This window comes from Bactrocera oleae, chromosome 6 (assembly GCF_042242935.1).
Source record: "Bactrocera oleae isolate idBacOlea1 chromosome 6, idBacOlea1, whole genome shotgun sequence".
NCBI classification, from domain to species: Eukaryota; Metazoa; Arthropoda; class Insecta; order Diptera; family Tephritidae; genus Bactrocera; species Bactrocera oleae.
In genome coordinates, this window is record NC_091540.1 from 23149796 (window position 1) to 23166861 (window position 17066).

Below are 17066 nucleotides of genomic sequence, written 5' to 3' on the forward strand. Positions count from 1 at the left end.
GAAACGTAACAAATTTACTGAAATGCATCAATTTACCAATTTGAGCCAAAAGTAGATTTTAAGGTTACTGCCGTTTCACCATGTTCATCCAACCAGTGCATTTCGGAAAAATTACTAGTTCATAGAATTTCGTTCAAAGTCCATTTTGCCGATAGTTGTGTACAATTTACTTCCGAAAGGTAACACATTTGCTGAAATTCATCAATTTACCAATTTGTGTACATTTTACTTCCGATGGGTAACAAATTTGCTGAAATTCATCAATTTACCATTTTGCGCCAAATTTAGATTTTAAAGTTATTGCCGTTTTACCATGTTCATCACACCAGTGCATTTCGGAAAAATTACTCGTTCATAGAATTTCGTTCAAAGTCCATTTTGCTGATAGTTGTGTACAATTTACTTCCGAAAAGTAACAAATTTGCTGAAATGCATCAATTTACCAATTTGCGCCAAATTTAGATTTTAAAGTTACTGCCGTTTCACCATGTTCATCCAACCAGTGCATTTCGGATAAATTACTCGTTCATAGAATTTCGTTCAAAGTCCATTTTGCTGATAGTTGTGTACATTTTACTTCCGAAAAGTAACAAATTTGCTGAAATGCATCAATTTACCAATTTGCGCCAAATTTAGATTTTCAGGTTACTGGCATTTTACAATTTTACCATGTTCATACAACCAGTGCATTTCGGATAAATTAGTCGTTCATATAATTTGGTTCAAAGTCCATTTTGCTGATAGTTGTGTACATTTTACTTCCGAAAAGGAACAAATTTGCTGAAATGCATCAATTTACCAATTTGCGCCAAATGTAGATTTTAAGGTTACTGCCGTTTTACCATGTTCATCCAACCAGTGCATTTCGGAAAAATTATTCGTTAATAGAATTTCGTTCAAAGTCTATTTTGCTGATAGTTGTGTACATTTTACTTCCGAAAAGTAACAAATTTGATGAAATGCATCAATTTACCAATTTGCGCCAAATTTAGATTTTCAGGTTACTGTCATTTTACCATTTTACCATGTTCATCCAACCAGTGCATTTCGGATAAATTAGTCGTTCATATAATTTGGTTCAAAGTCCATTTTGCTGATAGTTGTGTACATTTTACTTCCGAAAAGGAACAAATTTGCTGAAATGCATCAATTTACCAATTTGCGCCAAATGTAGATTTTAAGGTTACTGCCGTTTTACCATGTTCATCCAACCAGTGCATTTCGGATAAATTACTCGTTCATAGAATTTCGTTCAAAGTCCATTTTGCTGATAGTTGTGTACATTTTACTTCCGAAAAGTAACAAATTTGCTGAAATGCATCAATTTACCAATTTGCGCCAAATTTAGATTTTCAGGTTACTGTCATTTTACCATTTTACCATGTTCATCCAACCAGTGCATTTCGGAAAAATTACTCGTTCATATAATTTGGTTCAAAGTCCATTTTGCTGATAGTTGTGTACATTTTACTTCCGAAAAGGAACAAATTTGCTGAAATGCATCAATTTACCAATTTGCGCCAAATGTAGATTTTAAGGTTACTGCCGTTTTACCATGTTCATCCAACCAGTGCATTTCGGAAAAATTATTCGTTAATAGAATTTCGTTCAAAGTCTATTTTGCTGATAGTTGTGTACATTTTACTTCCGAAAAGTAACAAATTTGATGAAATGCATCAATGTACCAATTTGCGCCAAATTTAGATTTTAAGGTTACTGCCGTTTCACCATGTTCATCCAACCAGTGCATTTCGGATAAATTACTCGTTCATAGAATTTCGTTCAAAGTCCATTTTGCTGATAGTTGTGTACAATTTACTTCCGAAAGGTAACACATTTGCTGAAATTCATCAATTTACCATTTTGCGCCAAATTTAGATTTTAAGGTTACTGCCGTTTCACCATGTTCATCCAACCAGTGCATTTCGGAAAAATTACTAGTTCATAGAATTTCGTTCAAAGTCCATTTTGCTGATAGTTGTGTACAATTTACTTCCGAAAGGTAACACAATTGCTGAAATTCATCAATTTACCAATTTGTGTACATTTTACTTCCGATGGGTAACAAATTTGCTGAAATTCATCAATTTACCATTTTGCGCCAAATTTAGATTTTAAAGTTATTGCCGTTTTACCATGTTCATCACACCAGTGCATTTCGGAAAAATTACTCGTTCATAGAATTTCGTTCAAAGTCCATTTTGCTGATAGTTGTGTACAATTTACTTCCGAAAAGTAACAAATTTGCTGAAATGCATCAATTTACCAATTTGCGCCAAATTTAGATTTTAAAGTTACTGCCGTTTCACCATGTTCATCCAACCAGTGCATTTCGGATAAATTACTCGTTCATAGAATTTCGTTCAAAGTCCATTTTGCTGATAGTTGTGTACATTTTACTTCCGAAAAGTAACAAATTTGCTGAAATGCATCAATTTACCAATTTGCGCCAAATTTAGATTTTCAGGTTACTGGCATTTTACAATTTTACCATGTTCATACAACCAGTGCATTTCGGATAAATTAGTCGTTCATATAATTTGGTTCAAAGTCCATTTTGCTGATAGTTGTGTACATTTTACTTCCGAAAGGTAACAAATTTGATGAAATTCATCAATGTACCAATTTGCGCCAAAATTAGATTTTAAGGTTACTGTCGTTTCACCATGTTCATCCAACCAGTGCATTTCGGATAAATTACTCGTTCATAGAATTTCGTTCAAAGTCCATTTTGCTGATAGTTGTGTACAATTTACTTCCGAAAGGTAACACATTTGCTGAAATTCATCAATTTACCATTTTGCGCCAAATTTAGATTCTAAGGTTACTGCCGTTTCACCATGTTCATCCAACCAGTGCATTTCGGAAAAATTACTAGTTCATAGAATTTGGTTCAAAGTCCATTTTGCTGATAGTTGTGTACATTTTACTTCCAAAAGGTAACAAATTTGATGAAATTCATCAATTTACCAATTTGCGCCAAAAGTAGATTTTAAGGTTACTGCTGTTTTACCATGTTCATCACACCAGTGCATTTCGGAAAAATTACTCGTTCATAGAATTTCGTTCAAAGTCCATTTTGCTGATAGTTGTGTACAATTTACTTCCGAAAGGTAACACATTTGCTGAAATTCATCAATTTACCATTTTGCGCCAAATTTAGATTTTAAGGTTACTGCCGTTTCACCATGTTCATCCAACCAGTGCATTTCGGAAAAATTACTCGTTCATAGAATTTCGTTCAAAGTCCATTTTGCTGATAGTTGTGTACAATTTACTTCCGAAAGGTAACACATTTGCTGAAACTCATCAATTTACCAATTTGCGCCAAATTTAGATTTTCAGGTTACTGGCATTTTACCATTTTACCATGTTCATCCAACCAGTGCATTTCAGAAAAATTACTCGTTCATATAATTTGGTTTAAAGTCCATTTTGCTGATAGTTGTGTACATTTTACTTCCGGAAAGTAACAAATTTGCTGAAATGCATCAATTTACCTATTTGCGCCAAATGTAGATTTTAAGGTTACTGGCATTTTACCATTTTACCATGTTCATCCAACCAGTGCATTTCGGAAAAATTATTCGTTAATAGAATTTCGTTCAAAGTCTATTTTGCTGATAGTTGTGTACATTTTACTTCCGAAAAGTAACAAATTTGATGAAATTCATCAATGTACCAATTTGCGCCAAATTTAGATTTTAAGGTTACTGTCGTTTCACCATGTTCATCCAACCAGTGCATTTCGGATAAATTACTCGTTCATAGAATTTCGTTCAAAGTCCATTTTGCTGATAGTTGTGTACAATTTACTTCCGAAAGGTAACACATTTGCTGAAATTCATCAATTTACCATTTTGCGCCAAATTTAGATTTTAAGGTTACTGCCGTTTCACCATGTTCATCCAACCAGTGCATTTCGGAAAAATTACTAGTTCATAGAATTTCGTTCAAAGTCCATTTTGCTGATAGTTGTGTACAATTTACTTCCGAAAGGTAACACATTTGCTGAAATTCATCAATTTACCAATTTGTGTACATTTTACTTCCGATGGGTAACAAATTTGCTGAAATTCATCAATTTACCATTTTGCGCCAAATTTAGATTTTAAAGTTATTGCCGTTTTACCATGTTCATCACACCAGTGCATTTCGGAAAAATTACTCGTTCATAGAATTTCGTTCAAAGTCCATTTTGCTGATAGTTGTGTACATTTTACTTCCGAAAGGTAACACATTTGCTGAAATTCAGCAATTTACCAATTTGCGCCAAATTTAGATTTTCAGGTTACTGGCATTTTACCATGTTCATACAACCAGTGCATTTCGGAAAAATTACTCGTTCATATAATTTGGTTCAAAGTCCGTTTTGCTTATAGTTGTCTACATTTCATCTTCCGAAAGGTAACAAATTTGATGAAATTCATCAATTTACCAATTTGCGCCAAATGTAGATTTTAAGGTTACTGCAATTTCACCATGTTCATACAACCAGTGCATTTCGGATAAATTTCTTTTTCATAGAATTTGGTTCAAATTCCATTTTGCTGATAGCTGTGTACATTTTACTTCCGAAAGGTAACAAATGTAATGAAATTCATCAATGTACCAATTTGCGCCAAATTTAGATTTTAAGGTTACTGCCGGTTTACCATGTTCATCCAACCAGTGCATTTCGGAAAAATTACTAGTTCATAGAATTTCGTTCAAAGTCCATTTTGCTGATAGTTGTGTACAATTTACTTCCGAAAAGTAACAAATTTGCTGAAATGCATCAATTTACCAATTTGCGCCAAATTTAGATTTTCAGGTTACTGGCATTTTACCATGTTCATACTACCAGTGTATTTCGGATAAATTTCTCGTTCATAGAATTTCGTTCAAAGTACATTTTGCTGATAGTTGTCTACATTTTACTTCCGAAAGGTAACACATTTGCCGAAATGCATCAATTTACCAATTTGCGCCAAATGTAGATTTTAAGGTTACTGCAATTTCACCATGTTCATACAACCAGTGCATTTCGGATAAATTTCTTTTTCATAGAATTTGGTTCAAATTCCATTTTGCTGATAGCTGTGTACATTTTACTACCGATGGGTAACAAATTTGCTGAAATTCATCAATTTACCATTTTGCGCCAAATTTAGATTTTAAAGTTATTGCCGTTTTACCATGTTCATCCAACCAGTGCATTTCGGAAAAACTACTCGTTCATAGAATTTGGTTCAAAGTCCATTTTGCTGATAGTTGCCTACATTTTACTTCCGAAAGGTAACAAATGTAATGAAATTCATCAATGTACCAATTTGCGCCAAATTTAGATTTTAAGGTTACTGCCGTTTTACCATGTTCATCCAACCAGTGCATTTCGGAAAAATTACTAGTTCATAGAATTTCGTTCAAAGTCCATTTTGCTGATAGCTGTGTACATTTTACTTCCGAAAAGTAACAAATTTGCTGAAATGCATCAATTTACCAATTTGCGCCAAATTTAGATTTTCAGGTTACTGGCATTTTACCATGTTCATACTACCAGTGTATTTCGGATAAATTTCTCGTTCATAGAATTTCGTTCAAAGTACATTTTGCTGATAGTTGTCTACATTTTACTTCCGAAAGGTAACACATTTGCCGAAATTCAGCAATTTACCAATTTGCGCCAAATTTAGATTTTAAGGTTACTGCCGTTTCACCATGTTCATCCAACCAGTACATTTCAGAAAAATTACTCGTTCATAGAATTTGGTTCAAAGTCCATTTTGGTGATAGCTGTCTACATTTTACTTCCGAAAGGTAACGCATTTGCTGAAATTCATCAATGTACCAATTTTCGCCAAATTTAGATTTTAAGGTTACTGCCGTTTTACCATGTTCATCCAACCAGTGCATTTCGGAAAAATTACTAGTTCATAGAATTTCGTTCAAAGTCCATTTTGCTGATAGTTGTGTACAATTTACTTCCGAAAGGTAACACATTTGCTGAAATTCATCAATTTACCAATTTGCGCCAAATGTAGATTTTAAGGTTACTGCCGTTTTACCATGTTCATCCAACCAGTGCATTTCGGAAAAATTATTCGTTAATTGAATTTCGTTCTAACTCTATTTTGCTGATAGTTGTGTACATTTTACTTCCGAAAAGTAACAAATTTGCTGAAATTCATCAATTTACCAATTTGCGCCAAATGTAGATTTAAAGGTTACTGCAATTTCACCATGTTCATACAACCAGTGCATTTCGGATAAATTTCTTTTTCATAGAATTTCGTTCAAAGTCCATTTTGCTGATAGTTGTGTACATTTTACTTCCGAAAGGTAACACATTTGCTGAAATTCAGCAATTTACCAATTTGCGCCAAATTTAGATTTTAAGGTTACTGCCGTTTCACCATGTTCATCCAACCAGTGCATTTCGGAAAAATTACTAGTTCATAGAATTTGGTTCAAAGTCCATTTTGGTGATAGCTGTCTACATTTTACTTCCGAAAGGTAACACATTTGCTGAAATTCATCAATTTACCAATTTGCGCCAAATGTAAATTTTAAGGTTACTGCCGTTTTACCATGTTCATCCAACCAGTGTATTTCGGAAAAATTACTCGTTCATAGAATTTCGTTCAAAGTCCATTTTGCTAATAGTTGTGTACTTTTTACTTCCAAAAGGTAACACATTTGCTGAAATTCAGCAATTTACCAATTTGCGCCAAATTTAGATTTTTAGGTTACTGCCATTTTACCATGTTCATAAATCCAGTGCATTTCGGATAAATTAGTCGTTCATATAATTTGGTTCAAAGTCCATTTTGCTGAAGTTGTGTACATTTTACTTCCGAAAAGAAACAAATTTGCTGAAATTCATCAATTTACCAATTTGCGCCAAATTTAGATTTTAGGGTTACTGGCGTTTTACCATGTTCATCCAACCAGTGCATTTCGGAAAAACTACTCGTTCATATAATTTGGTTCAAAGTCCATTTTGCTGATAGTTGCCTACATTTTACTTCCGAAAGGTAACAAATGTAATGAAATTCATCAATGTACCAATTTGCGCCAAATTTAGATTTTAAGGTTACTGCCGTTTCACCATGTTCATCCAACCAGTGCATTTCGGAAAACTTACTCGTTCATAGAATTTCGTTCAAAGTCCATTTTGCTGATAGTTGTGTACAATTTACTTTCGAAAGGTAACACATTTGCTGAAATTCATCAATTTACCAATTTGCGCCAAATTTAGATTTTCAGGTTACTGGCATTTTACCATTTTACCATGTTCATCCAACCAGTGCATTTCGGAAAAATTACTCGTTCATATAATTTGGTTCAAAGTCCATTTTGCCGATAGTTGTGTACATTTTACTTCCGAAAGGTAACAAATTTGCTGAAATGCATCAATTTACCAATTTGCGCAAAATTTAGATTTTAAGGTTACTGCCGTTTTACCATGTTCATGCAACCAGTGCATTTCGGAAAAATTACTGGTTCATATATTTTGTTTCAAAGTCCATTTTGCTGATAGTTGTGTACATTTTACTTCCGATGGGTAACACATTTGCTGAAATTCATCAATTTACCAATTTGAGCCAAAAGTAGATTTTAAGGTTATTGCCGTTTTACCATGTTCATCACACCAGTGCATTTCGGAAAAATTACTCGTTCATAGAATTTCGTTCAAAGTCCATTTTGCCGATAGTTGTGTACATTTTACTTCCGAAAAGTAACAAATTTGCTGAAATGCATCAATTTACCAATTTGCGCCAAATGTAGATTTTAAGGTTACTGCAATTTCACCATGTTCATACTACCAGTGTATTTCGGATAAATTTCTCGTTCATAGAATTTGGTTCAAAGTCCATTTTGCTGATAGTTGTGTACATTTTACTTCCGAAAGGTAACACATTTGCTGAAATTCAGCAATTTACCAATTTGCGCCATATTTAGATTTTCAGGTTACTGGCATTTTGCCATGTTCATACAACCAGTGCATTTCGGATAAATTACTCGTTCATATAATTTGGTTCAAAGTCCATTTTGCTAATAGTTGTGTACATTTTACTTCCGATGGGTAACAAATTTGCTGAAATTCATCAATTTACCAATTTGCGCCAAATGTAGACTTTAAGGTTACTGCCATTTCACCATGTTCATACAACCAGTGCATTTCGGATAAATTTCTCGTTCATAGAATTTGGTTCAAAGTCCATTTTGCTGATAGTTGTGTACATTTTACTTCCGAAAAGTAACAAATTGGCTGAAATTCATCAATTTACCAATTTGAGCCAAAAGTAGATTTTAAGGTTATTGCCGTTTTACCATGTTCATCACACCAGTTCATTTCATAGAATTTGGTTCAAAGTCCATTTTGCTGATAGGTGTCTACATTTTACTTCCGAAAGGTAACACATTTGCTGAAATTCAGCATTTTACCAATTTGCGCCAAATTTAGATTTTCAGGTTACTGGCATTTTACCATGTTCATACAACCAGTGCATTTCGGATAAATTACTCGTTCATATAATTTGGTTCAAAGTCCATTTTGCTGATAGTTGTGTACATTTTACTTCCGAAAGGTAACAAATTTGATGAAATTCATCAAGTTACCAATTTGCGCCAAATATAGATTTTAAGGTTACTGCCGTTTTACCATGTTCATCCAACCAGTGCATTTCGGAAAAATTACTCGTTCATAGAATTTCGTTCAAAGTCCATTTTGCTAATAGTTGTGTACTTTTTACTTACAAAAGGTAACACATTTTCTGAAATTCAGCAATTTACCAATTTGCGCCAAATTTAGATTTTAAGGTTACTGCCGTTTCACCATGTTCATACTACCAGTGTATTTCGGATAAATTTCTCGTTCATATAATTTGGTTCAACGTCCATTTTGCTGATAGTTGTGTACATTTTACTTCCGAAAAGTAACAAATTTGCTGAAATTCAGCAATTTACCAATTTGCGCCAAATTTAGATTTTCAGGTTACTGGCATTTTACCATGTTCATACTACCAGTGTATTTCGGATAAATTACTCGTTCATAGAATTTGATTCAAAGTCCATTTTGCTGATAGTTGTGTACATTTTACTTCCGAAAGGTAACACATTTGCTGAAATTCAGCAATTTACCAATTTGCGCCAAATTTAGATTTTCAGGTTACTGGCATTTTACCATGTTCATACAACCAGTGCATTTCGGATAAATTACTCGTTCATATAATTTGGTTCAAAGTCCATTTTGCTGATAGTTGTGTATATTTTACTTCCGAAAAGTAACAAATTTGCTGAAATGCATCAATTTACCAATTTGGGCCAAATTTAGATTTTAAGGTTACTGCCGTTTTACCATGTTCATCCAACCAGTGCATTTCGGAAAAATTACTCGTTCATATAATTTGGTTCAAAGTCCATTTTGCTGATAGTTGTGTACATTTTACTTCCGATGGGTAACACATTTGCTGAAATTCATCAATTTACCAATTTGCGCCAAATGTAGATTTTAAGGTTACTGGCATTTTACCATTTTACCATGTTCATCCAACCAGTGCATTTCGGAAAACTTACTCGTTCATATAATTTGGTTCAAAGTCCATTTTGCTAATAGTTGTGTACATTTTACTTCCGATGGGTAACAAATTTGCTGAAATTTATCAATTTACCAATTTGCGCCAAATGTAGATTTTAAGGTTACTGCCATTTCACCATGTTCATACAACCAGTGCATTTCGGATAAATTTCTCGTTCATAGAATTTGGTTCAAAGTCCATTTTGCTGATAGTTGTGTACATTTTACTTCCGAAAAGTAACAAATTTGCTGAAATTCATCAATTTACCAATTTGAGCCAAAAGTAGATTTTAAGGTTACTGCCGTTTCACCATGTTCATCCAACCAGTGCATTTCGGAAAAATTACTAGTTCATAGAATTTCGTTCAAAGTCCATTTTGCCGATAGTTGTGTACATTTTACTTCCGAAAGGTAACACATTTGCTGAAATTCAGCAATTTGCCAATTTGCGCCAAATTTAGATTTTAAGGTTATTGCCGTTTTACCATGTTCATCACACCAGTGCATTTCGGAAAAATTACTCGTTCATAGAATTTCGTTCAAAGTCCATTTTGCCGATAGTTGTGTACATTTTACTTCCGAAAAGTAACAAATTTGCTGAAATGCATCAATTTACCAATTTGCGCCAAATGTAGATTTTAAGGTTACTGCAATTTCACCATGTTCATACTACCAGTGTATTTCGGATAAATTTCTCGTTCATAGAATTTGGTTCAAAGTTTCATAGAATTTCGTTCAAAGTCCATTTTGCTGATAGTTGTGTACATTTTACTTCCGAAAAGTAACAAATGTGCTGAAATTCATCAATTTACCAATTTGAGCCAAAAGTTGATTTTAAGGTTACTGCCGTTTCACGATGTTCCTCCAACCAGTGCATTTCGGAAAAATTACTAGTTCATAGAATTTCGTTCAAAGTCCATTTTGCTGATAGTTGTGTACATTTTACTTCCGAAAAGTAACAAATTTGCTGAAATTCATCAATTTACCAATTTGCGCCAAATGTAGATTTTAAGGTTACTGCCATTTCACCATGGTCATACAACCAGTGCATTTCGGATAAATTACTCGTTCATATAATTTGGTTCAAAGTCCATTTTGCTGATAGTTATGTACAATTTACTTCCAAAAGGTAACAAATTTGATGAAATTCATCAAGTTACCAATTTGCGCCAAATATAGATTTTAAGGTTACTGCCGTTTTACCATGTTCATCCAACCAGTGCATTTCGGAAAAATTACGCGTTCATAGAATTTCGTTCAAAGTCCATTTTGCTAATAGTTGTGTACTTTTTACTTACAAAAGGTAACACATTTGCTGAAATTCAGCAATTTACCAATTTGCGCCAAATTTAGATTTTAAGGTTACTGCCGTTTCACTATGTTCATACTACCAGTGTATTTCGGATAAATTTCTCGTTCATATAATTTGGTTCAACGTACATTTTGCTGATAGTTGTGTACATTTTACTTCCGAAAAGTAACAAATTTGCTGAAATTCAGCAATTTACCAATTTGCGCCAAATTTAGATTTTCAGGTTACTGGCATTTTACCATGTTCATACTACCAGTGTATTTCGGATAAATTACTCGTTCATAGAATTTGATTCAAAGTCCATTTTGCTGATAGTTGTGTACATTTTACTTCCGAAAGGTAACACATTTGCTGAAATTCAGCAATTTACCAATTTGCGCCAAATTTAGATTTTCAGGTTACTGGCATTTTACAATGTTCATACAACCAGTGCATTTCGGATAAATTACTCGTTCATATAATTTGGTTCAAAGTCCATTTTGCTGATAGTTGTGTACATTTTACTTCTTAAAAGTAACAAATTTGCTGAAATGCATCAATTTACCAATTTGCGCCAAATTTAGATTTTAAGGTTACTGCCGTTTTACTATGTTCATCCAACCAGTGCATTTCGGAAAACTTACTCGTTCATATAATTTGGTTCAAAGTCCATTTTGCTAATAGTTGTGTACATTTTACTTCCGATGGGTAACAAATTTGCTGAAATTTATCAATTTACCAATTTGCGCCAAATGTAGATTTTAAGGTTACTGCCATTTCACCATGTTCATACAACCAGTGCATTTCGGATAAATTTCTCGTTCATAGAATTTGGTTCAAAGTCCATTTTGCTGATAGTTGTGTACATTTTACTTCCGAAAAGTAACAAATTTGCTGAAATTCATCAATTTACCAATTTGAGCCAAAAGTAGATTTTAAGGTTACTGCCGTTTCACCATGTTCATCCACCCAGTGCATTTCGGAAAAATTACTAGTTCATAGAATTTCGTTCAAAGTCCATTTTGCCGATAGTTGTGTACATTTTACTTCCGAAAGGTAACACATTTGCTGAAATTCAGCAATTTACCAATTTGCGCCAAATTTAGATTTTAAGGTTACTGCCGTTTCACCATGTTCATACTACCAGTGTATTTCGGATAAATTTCTCGTTCATATAATTTGGTTCAAAGTCCATTTTGCTGATAGTTGTGTACATTTTACTTCCGAAAAGTAACAAATTTGCTGAAATTCAGCAATTTACCAATTTGCGCCAAATTTAGATTTTCAGGTTACTGGCATTTTACCATGTTCATACTACCAGTGTATTTCGGATAAATTACTCGTTCATAGAATTTGATTCAAAGTCCATTTTGCTGATAGTTGTGTACATTTTACTTCCGAAAGGTAACACATTTGCTGAAATTCAGCAATTTACCAATTTGCGCCAAATTTAGATTTTCAGGTTACTGCCGTTTTACCATGTTCATCCAACCAGTGCATTTCGGAAAAATTACTCGTTCATAGAATTTCGTTCAAAGTCCATTTTGCTAATAGTTGTGTACTTTTTACTTACAAAAGGTAACACATTTGCTGAAATTCAGCAATTTACCAATTTGCGCCAAATTTAGATTTTAAGGTTACTGCCGTTTCACCATGTTCATACTACCAGTGTATTTCGGATAAATTTCTCGTTCATATAATTTGGTTCAAAGTCCATTTTGCTGATAGTTGTGTACATTTTACTTCCGAAAAGTAACAAATTTGCTGAAATTCAGCAATTTACCAATTTGCGCCAAATTTAGATTTTCAGGTTACTGGCATTTTACCATGTTCATACTACCAGTGTATTTCGGATAAATTACTCGTTCATAGAATTTGATTCAAAGTCCATTTTGCTGATAGTTGTGTACATTTTACTTCCGAAAGGTAACACATTTGCTGAAATTCATCAATTTACCAATTTGAGCCAAAAGTAGATTTTAAGGTTACTGCCGTTTCACCATGTTCATCCACCCAGTGCATTTCGGAAAAATTACTAGTTCATAGAATTTCGTTCAAAGTCCATTTTGCCGATAGTTGTGTACATTTTACTTCCGAAAGGTAACACATTTGCTGAAATTCAGCAATTTACCAATTTTCGCCAAATTTAGATTTTCAGGTTACTGGCATTTTACCATGTTCATACAACCAGTGCATTTCGGATAAAGTACTCGTTCATATAATTTGGTTCAAAGTCCATTTTGCTGATAGTTGTCTACATTTTACTTCCAAAAGGTAACACATTTGCTGAAATTCATCAATGTACCAATTTGCGCCAAATTTAGATTTTAAGGTTACTGCCGTTTCACCATGTTTATCCAACCAGTGCATTTCGAAAAAATTACTCGTTCATAGAATTTCGTTCAAAGTCCATTTTGCTGATAGTTGTGTACAATTTACTTCCGAAAGGTAACACATTTGCTGAAATTCATCAATTTACCAATTTGCGCCAAATTTAGATTTTCAGGTTACTGGCATTTTACCATTTTACCATGTTCATCCAACCAGTGCATTTCGGAAAACTTACTCGTTCATATAATTTGGTTCAAAGTCCATTTTGCTAATAGTTGTGTACATTTTACTTCCGATGGGTAACAAATTTGCTGAAATTCATCAATTTACCAATTTGCGCCAAATGTAGATTTTAAGGTTACTGCCATTTCACCATGTTCATACAACCAGTGCATTTCGGATAAATTTCTCGTTCATAGAATTTGGTTCAAAGTCCATTTTGCTGATAGTTGTGTACATTTTACTTCCGAAAAGTAACAAATTTGCTGAAATTCATCAATTTACCAATTTGAGCCAAAAGTAGATTTTAAGGTTATTGCCGTTTTACCATGTTCATACTACCAGTGTATTTCGGATAAATTTCTCGTTCATAGAATTTGGTTCAAAGTCCATTTTGCTGATAGTTGTGTACATTTTACTTCCGAAAAGTAACAAATTTGCTGAAATTCAGCAATTTACCAATTTGCGCCAAATTTAGATTTTCAGGTTACTGGCATTTTACCATGTTCATACTACCAGTGTATTTCGGATAAATTACTCGTTCATAGAATTTGATTCAAAGTCCATTTTGCTGATAGTTGTGTACATTTTACTTCCGAAAGGTAACACATTTGCTGAAATTCATCAATTTACCAATTTGAGCCAAAAGTAGATTTTAAGGTTACTGCCGTTTTACCATGTTCATCCAACCAGTGCATTTCGAAAAAATTACTCGTTCATAGAATTTCGTTCAAAGTCCATTTTGCTGATAGTTGTGTACAATTTACTTCCGAAAGGTAACACATTTGCTGAAATTCATCAATTTACCAATTTGAGCCAAAAGTAGATTTTAAGGTTATTGCCGTTTTACCATGTTCATACTACCAGTGTATTTCGGATAAATTTCTCGTTCATAGAATTTGGTTCAAAGTCCATTTTGCTGATAGTTGTGTACATTTTACTTCCGAAAAGTAACAAATTTGCTGAAATTCAGCAATTTACCAATTTGCGCCAAATTTAGATTTTCAGGTTACTGGCATTTTACCATGTTCATACTACCAGTGTATTTCGGATAAATTACTCGTTCATAGAATTTGATTCAAAGTCCATTTTGCTGATAGTTGTGTACATTTTACTTCCGAAAGGTAACACATTTGCTGAAATTCATCAATTTACCAATTTGAGCCAAAAGTAGATTTTAAGGTTACTGCCGTTTCACCATGTTCATCCACCCAGTGCATTTCGGAAAAATTACTAGTTCATAGAATTTCGTTCAAAGTCCATTTTGCCGATAGTTGTGTACATTTTACTTCCGAAAGGTAACACATTTGCTGAAATTCAGCAATTTACCAATTTTCGCCAAATTTAGATTTTCAGGTTACTGGCATTTTACCATGTTCATACAACCAGTGCATTTCGGATAAAGTACTCGTTCATATAATTTGGTTCAAAGTCCATTTTGCTGATAGTTGTCTACATTTTACTTCCAAAAGGTAACACATTTGCTGAAATTCATCAATGTACCAATTTGCGCCAAATTTAGATTTTAAGGTTACTGCCGTTTCACCATGTTCATACTACCAGTGTATTTCGGATAAATTTCTCGTTCATAGAATTTGGTTCAAAGTCCATTTTGCTGATAGTTGTGTACATTTTACTTCCGAAAAGTAACAAATTTGCTGAAATTCATCAATTTACCAATTTGAGCCAAAAATAGATTTTAAGGTTATTGCTGTTTTACCATGTTCATCCAACCAGTGCATTTCGGAAAAATTACTCGTTCATAGAATTTCGTTCAAAGTCCATTTTGCTAATAGTTGTGTACTTTTTACTTACAAAAGGTAACACATTTGCTGAAATTCAGCAATTTATCAATTTTCGCCAAATTTAGATTTTCAGGTTACTGGCATTTTACCATGTTCATACAACCAGTGCATTTCGGATAAAGTACTCGTTCATATAATTTGGTTCAAAGTCCATTTTGCTGATAGTTGTGTACAATTTACTTCCGAAAGGTAACACATTTGCTGAAATTCATCAATTTACCAATTTGCGCCAAATTTAGATTTTCAGGTTACTGGCATTTTACCATTTTACCATGTTCATCCAACCAGTGCATTTCGGAAAACTTACTCGTTCATATAATTTGGTTCAAAGTCCATTTTGCTAATAGTTGTGTACATTTTACTTCCGATGGGTAACAAATTTGCTGAAATTCAGCAATTTACCAATTTTCGCCAAATTTAGATTTTCAGGTTACTGGCATTTTACCATGTTCATACAACCAGTGCATTTCGGATAAAGTACTCGTTCATATAATTTGGTTCAAAGTACATTTTGCTGATAGTTGTCTACATTTTACTTCCAAAAGGTAACACATTTGCTGAAATTCATCAATGTACCAATTTGCGCCAAATTTAGATTTTAAGGTTACTGCCGTTTCACCATGTTTATCCAACCAGTGCATTTCGGAAAAATTACTCGTTCATAGAATTTCGTTCAAAGTCCATTTTGCTAATAGTTGTGTACTTTTTACTTACAAAAGGTAACACATTTGCTGAAATTCAGCAATTTACCAATTTGCGCCAAATTTAGATTTTAAGGTTACTGCCGTTTCACCATGTTCATACTACCAGTGTATTTCGGATAAATTTCTCGTTCATAGAATTTGGTTCAAAGTCCATTTTGCTGATAGTTGTGTACATTTTACTTCCGAAAAGTAACAAATTTGCTGAAATTCATCAATTTACCAATTTGAGCCAAAAATAGATTTTAAGGTTATTGCTGTTTTACCATGTTCATCCAACCAGTGCATTTCGGAAAAATTACTCGTTCATAGAATTTCGTTCAAAGTCCATTTTGCTAATAGTTGTGTACTTTTTACTTACAAAAGGTAACACATTTGCTGAAATTCAGCAATTTACCAATTTGCGCCAAATTTAGATTTTAAGGTTACTGCCGTTTTACTATGTTCATCCAACCAGTGCATTTCGGAAAACTTACTCGTTCATATAATTTGGTTCAAAGTCCATTTTGCTAATAGTTGTGTACATTTTACTTCCGATGGGTAACAAATTTGCTGAAATTTATCAATTTACCAATTTGCGCCAAATGTAGATTTTAAGGTTACTGCCATTTCACCATGTTCATACAACCAGTGCATTTCGGATAAATTTCTCGTTCATAGAATTTGGTTCAAAGTCCATTTTGCTGATAGTTGTGTACATTTTACTTCCGAAAAGTAACAAATTTGCTGAAATTCATCAATTTACCAATTTGAGCCAAAAGTAGATTTTAAGGTTACTGCCGTTTCACCATGTTCATCCACCCAGTGCATTTCGGAAAAATTACTAGTTCATAGAATTTCGTTCAAAGTCCATTTTGCCGATAGTTGTGTACATTTTACTTCCGAAAGGTAACACATTTGCTGAAATTCAGCAATTTACCAATTTTCGCCAAATTTAGATTTTCAGGTTACTGGCATTTTACCATGTTCATACAACCAGTGCATTTCGGATAAAGTACTCGTTCATATAATTTGGTTCAAAGTCCATTTTGCTGATAGTTGTCTACATTTTACTTCCAAAAGGTAACACATTTGCTGAAATTCATCAATGTACCAATTTGCGCCAAATTTAGATTTTAAGGTTACTGCCGTTTCACCATGTTCATACTACCAGTGTA